Here is a 6,000-nt window from a genome sequence, read left to right as displayed (position 1 = left end):
TCTATCTGAGGCTAAGTCTTTTCAAGACCATAAAGTCTTATTCTTTGTTACTCTTCTAATAAATTAGTGCCTTAAAACAGCTGACTGGTCAATTGACCAGTCAAATGCCCAATCCTGGACTGGGCCCTCTAAGAGGGAACTGGTCTAACTCATTAAGAGCCTCATGATGGGGCTGATAGAGGGCAGCTGGCTTCTGTAAAGGGACAAAGAGGAACAGGAAAGTGCTAGAAGGTACCTGCAGGCTGAAAAAGGGGAAGAGCTTGAGACACCATGGGAACAAGACTCCAGTCAGGTAGGGTTGGGAGTGGCTTGCTAAAAGCAGAGCATTGCATTGGACTTAGCTGACTCTTTATTTTGGGGTGTTGTTTTGTTTGAAGCCAGATTAAAGATGAATGAGAAATTATAATTATGGCATTTCCTGACAATTCAGTGCTTACTTTGCAACCTTAAATAACATTCTTTTAACCCAGTTTTGTGTGTAATTTTATTTATCCTTGTCCTCCTGCATTCCTACTTATCTGCTTTCTTGCCATCTGACACTGATTTTTCCCCCCTCCCAAAAAAGAGCCCTCCCTCGTGTGCAAAATACACTTAGATTCTGTTTTATGAAGAAACTAAATACCGACTATGAAAAGAAAACAAACAAAACAAGGACTATAACAGTGGGATTGAGCTATGGCAGTTTTGAGGAAAAACAGATTGGATTAATTGCAAGCTCTTTGCATGATGAGGTTCTGATGGGAGCATATCTCATTGCTTAGCCAGATGTTGTGAGTTTACCCTGCATGCTAGAGAGATCACACAGCTCATTTGTTCTTCTGAGCCATGTGATATAAGGCAGGGATACAGAGTGTTTAAGTCACCACAAGCCTTAACCAGAGAGCATGATCCTAAACTGATTTGTGTGCTTCCATTTAGTAAATTACTAAAATATATGTCACTAATTAGAAATTGCCCCACTCTGGAAGAAGAGGAAAGACTGCAAATGCAGTTAGTAATCTGATCTTTGTTTCATCTAGTGTTGTATTAGTCACCATTTAAGTTGGGTGCCCTTCCAGTTGGACTGATGATGTGCCACAGATACTTGCTATGGAATATGTTGCACTGTCAAACATGTCATTTTGAGGGCAGTGAAGAAATCATTCTGTGTAAACTGGAAGGTGATAGAAATTCAAATTTTCTTAACTTCCTGTCCTAAAATTATTGTATAACATTGCTGTGCTGTGCTCTGCTAAGCAGCTGCTGTTTTCCACCTCCAAGGCAGCTGTAGTCCAGTGGATGCTGAGTCTCATCTCCAATTGGCTCCTTGGATCTTCATTGCATATGGTGCACTTACTCCTAATGTGGGCTTTGATTGACACCAGTAAAATTCTGCACAGAGTAAGTGCATTGGCATAGTTTGACTTCTATATTTGGAGAGGGGAGAGGGTGCAGCAGCAGCTCCAGTCAGGCCAATGGGACCATACAGGGCGGGGGGGGTGCAATTTACATGCCTGTCCAAGGCTTGTAGTTTGGGGTCAACCCCACTCCTTTCTACCCCACTCCCCCACCCCAACCTACGCCCATGGTTTTCAGTTAAAACCTTGAATGTGAGAAACTCCTTGGCTATTTGACTATGCTCTGAAAAGCCAAAGGTTTCTTCCATCTTGAACTGCTACTCCTATGAACTTATTATAGTTAGCAAATGCTCTTTCAAAAGCAATTCAGTCTTTTCTTTGAAGGAAAAATAATGCATTATTTAGCACAGGGGTCAGCAACCTTTCAGAAGTGGTGTGCCGAGTCTTCATTTATTCACTCTAATTTAAGGTTTTGCATGCCAGTAATACATTTTAATGTTTTTAGAAGATCTCTTTCTATACGTCTATAATATATAACTAAACTATTGTTGTATATAAAGTAAATAAGATTTTTAAAATGTTTAAGAAGCTTCATTTAAAATTAAAATGCAGAGCCCCCCAGACCGGTGGCCAGGATCCAGGCAGTGTGAGTGCCACTGAAAATGAGCTCACATGCTGCCTTCGGCACGCGTGCCATAGGTTGCCTACCCCTGCTTTAGCATAATAGATAACCACAGAGGGCTTCATACTCATAGTGCCTGTCACCTAACAATATCAAAATGCTTTTCAAACAATGATTAAATCTCCCTTCCACTCTCCTCCTATCCCAGGGGATAAATAAGGGTTGCTGCTGTTGTCCCTGTTTTACAGATGGGGAAACTGAGGCATACAAGGCACTTAAGGCCAAGATTTTCAAAATGGCAACTGATTTTGGGTGTCTACAATTTTGGACACCCAATCTGAGGCATTGTTTACCACCTTTTGGCACCTTCGTCTCCCATTGACTTCAGTCTCTTAGACTTTGGTTACCAAAGTAGTACTATGTCCTTCATGTCACATATCAAAGCTTCTGAAAACTGCCTAAGGTCCGCAATAGCAGAGTTTGATTTCTAAACTCCTTGGTGGCCAGTCAGCTAACTTCTGATTAGCTAGCCAGTTCTCTAGGCTGTAGCTGCGGTACCCTGATTATGCAAACACTTGATTTTTTTAATAAAGGTTTGGATGTCTCCCAAGACTTCTATAAAATTGGGTTTACGTTGTATTGTGTACATAACAGCTACGTTGCTAAACAAATAAGTCAGTCAGATCATATAAGATCACTGTAAAACCAGAAATAATCTTCTTTCTTCAAGTCAGAGCACTTGCACCTAATTAATGCAATAAGGTAATATGATACAACTGCCCCACAGCATCCTTCACAAAAGACTAGGACCACAATATAGGTTATAAAATTGTTGACTTAGCGTGAACACTGGAACGTACCAGTGCTTGATTTACAGTATTTGTATAGTAAAACTGTAATGACCCATATAAGAAAAGCGGATCCATCCTCTTTCACTTTTTATAAGTCCTAGATCTGAACCTTACCTATTTATAACTTTAATTCCATTTTTATTGAGTATGTGTGTACCAGAGAACACACTGCAAAAGTAGAGATCTTGTCACACTAGACACTGTTTAGAAATGTAGAGATTTTAGAAATGTATCCATTAACTTACCTTTCTATTTGGTATATTTTTATTCTCTATGTATACAGTTGAACAGTGTGGAAGAGGAAGTTGGTAGTCAGAGATATTAAAGGAAAAGATGCATAATTAGCATGTTGTTTTCCACATCCTACATCACTAGAATATGAGAGCAGGACTGATGTCCCATCCTTTCTTCCATGCTGCTGCCTCAAATTTCCTTTCTTGGTTAGTCATGCATCTCATGAAAATCAAGTTCTCTGAAGTGGATCCTCCTCCTACTTTTAAGAAAGCAGATGCTATGCATTCACTGCAAGAAAAGTGGCCTATTCCTGTGGACAGTAGGGCCTTGAAGTGCCTTCAGTTTGTCCTAGGCATTTGAACCTTTGTGTCTATTATAGGATTGCAGTGCCACTCCTAAGCAGCAACCCTTTGTATCAAATGCAATATTAACTAGAACTTTGTTTAAATATCACTGGGATGAGGTGGGAACATTATTGAACTTGTGAGGCAAAGGTCTTTATATTAAAAGCCAAGAAAGGTAAGAGACCAAACTTATAATTAGCATTTTCCTTCCCTTCCCAACCAATATATATTCTTAGACTTAGTGCAGTTCTCAACATGAATGTTATGCTCCGACATGAGTCATGCTTTGTGATGACTAGCTTAATTGTTCACTTGATTGGCCTACCCTTGCTCTAAACCCTCTTCTTGGTCCCTTCCTCTTTCCTTACAAAATTCTCTGAACTGATAGTGAATCGCTGCATGAGCAACAATGCTGGGCCCTGCCTGTAAGGCACAGATGAAGGACTCTTATTTTCCTTGCTTGTCTGATGCAGGCACAGTGAGGCAATAAAGCTCCTAGCGAGAGCTAAAAAGCCAAGGAGTTTTCATTGTCAGTCTGCAACATGGCTTTCTGTGGCCTGTTAGCATAAGGCCGTAGAATAGAGGCTACCCCACAAATGTTCCTAATTAACACACGGACTGTGAAACAACATCCTTCCAAAGTGCTGGGAAAGTTGGATGGACTGGGGAGCTATAGTATGGAGGCAGAGGGGTAGCAAATGCAGGGGCTGCAAGTCTAATGCCAAAGAGTAGGAAACAAAGTGTAAATTACTCCTGTTGATTTGCTCAGGACTTACCGAGAGTGGGGGATTATTCATTGATTGTTTTTAATGACTGCTCAAAGGTTCTGATGCAGCAAGTTTCTGATAGTAATGAGGCCATTGTCCCACTAAGCCTGTGTGGGCATCATTATGAACAATCATGATCTAACCTCCTGCTTCAGGGATTTAGGGGGTAGATTATCCAACATCTGCCTACATGTGGGGTTCTCACATCTACCTCTGAAGCACCTAGAACTGCTTGCTGTCTGACAGGATACTAGATTAGATGCAGGGCTCTACAGTTTTCGCCGCCCCAAGCAGCGCACCGAATTGCCGCCTCGGGCGGGGGGGGAGGGGCAGTCCGTGTGCCCTTAGGGTGGCAGGCATGTTTCCGCGGCGGTGGCAATTCGACGGCAGCTTCTATGTTTAGCTGAAGCCGCCGCGGACAGCTAAATATAGAAGCTGCTGCCGAATTGCCGCCACCGCGGAAACATGCCTGCCGCCCTAAGGGCACACGGACTGCCCCCGCCCCCGCCTGCGGCGGCAATTCGGCACGCTGCTTGGGGGCAAAACCGGGACTGCCACCCCTTGCAGATTGCTGCCCCAAGCACCAGCTTGGAATGCTGGTGCCTGGAGCCGGCCCTGATTAGATGGACCAGAGATCTGATGCGTCCGTCAATTCCTTGGTTCATAAGGTATTTATTTGGTTAAATACTGACCCAGACGAAGTCATGGTCCCTGCTCTTGGGAGTTTACAATCTTAAAGATAAATGCCAGATAACTGTGCACGAAGGGTCTTGGAGAATGGGGTGGTATCTTAGTCTGGAGACAGGAGTGGCAATATGGTGCTCAAATGGACATGGGTTATTGTTTGAAGGCCTTGTGCAAGCAGGGTGTTTGATAGGGATTTAAATGAAGAGAGGTTTGGAAGTCTGAGATACTCTCTGTAACACAACAAGAAGATTCCCAGACATGAATACAATCCAGTTGGTGATTCTGTGCCTAGCTGTTCTGAAGCATTTCATGCTTGTATGTTTAGGTATGTCTGCACTGCAGCTGGGAGGCATGCACTAGCTCCACTCAAGAGAGAGACCATGCTAAAAATAGCAGTGTAGCTGTGGCAGCTGGCTGGCCACCTGTGTGTGGACCCAGGCGGTTGGACAGGCTTGTTCTCAGGCAGCTACCCATAGTGCAATGTCTGCACTACTTCTAGCACACTGGCTAGAACAGAGCTAGCATGTGTTAGTCTACTCTGGCTGGGAGGCACATTCCCAGCTGCAGTGTAGACATAGCCACTGAGACTGCTGAAATGCAGCTATATGCAATGGAGGCTTCATTCCCTTCAGCTGTAGCAATTCATTTAGGCTATGAACCCTTTGAAGTAACTGGAAAGACAGCCATTCAGCAGCCATGGGCTCAGGTCTTCAAGCAGCTTTGGGCTTTTGAGCCACCTGTGTAGCGAGGACCTGCTTCTTCCACGTATAGGGGTGCAATTTGCTCTGTCCATTAGGTTAGTACAGCTTACTGCAGGCTGGCTTGGAGAGTGCAAGGCGGGACATGATCTAGCCTCTTCCCTGCCCTGTTTTGTGGATTTGCTTCCCAGGAGGAACAGAGTCAAGTAGTCCCTAAGCTTCCAAGAGCAAAGGGATAGCTACTATGAGCGGCTCTTGTGCAACTGTTCTAGTTGGGGAGCTTCCTGCTCAACCCTCCAGCACTGTGCATCCATGCAAGGACCTCTCAGTCTGGACCATTGTGGTATGGCATGGCAGTGTGCCTGGTATTTGGCCTGCTCATAGACAGAACATTGACATGCCCACCATATGTGATTTTTATGGCAACTTCCTTCTCGATTTGATTCATCTTGGGAATATC

General features: G+C 43.8%; 1 long non-coding RNA gene across 1 annotated transcript in view; it reads left to right on the top strand.

Moving 5' to 3' along the window:
• The first annotated feature begins 205 nt into the window (after window positions 1-205).
• The window catches only part of LOC120369271, a 61,699-nt gene continuing 55,904 nt past the window's right edge, over window positions 206-6,000 (top strand). The window contains exons 1-2 of the long non-coding RNA XR_005583024.1: window positions 206-292; window positions 1,261-1,380. This is a non-coding gene — a long non-coding RNA (uncharacterized LOC120369271). The remainder of the gene's footprint in view (window positions 293-1,260; window positions 1,381-6,000) is intronic.

Source organism: Mauremys reevesii, linkage group 7, assembly GCF_016161935.1.
Source record: "Mauremys reevesii isolate NIE-2019 linkage group 7, ASM1616193v1, whole genome shotgun sequence".
Taxonomy (NCBI): Eukaryota; Metazoa; Chordata; order Testudines; family Geoemydidae; genus Mauremys; species Mauremys reevesii.
Note: the sequence above shows the minus strand (reverse complement) of the source record. Positions and strands in the feature narration are given on the sequence as shown.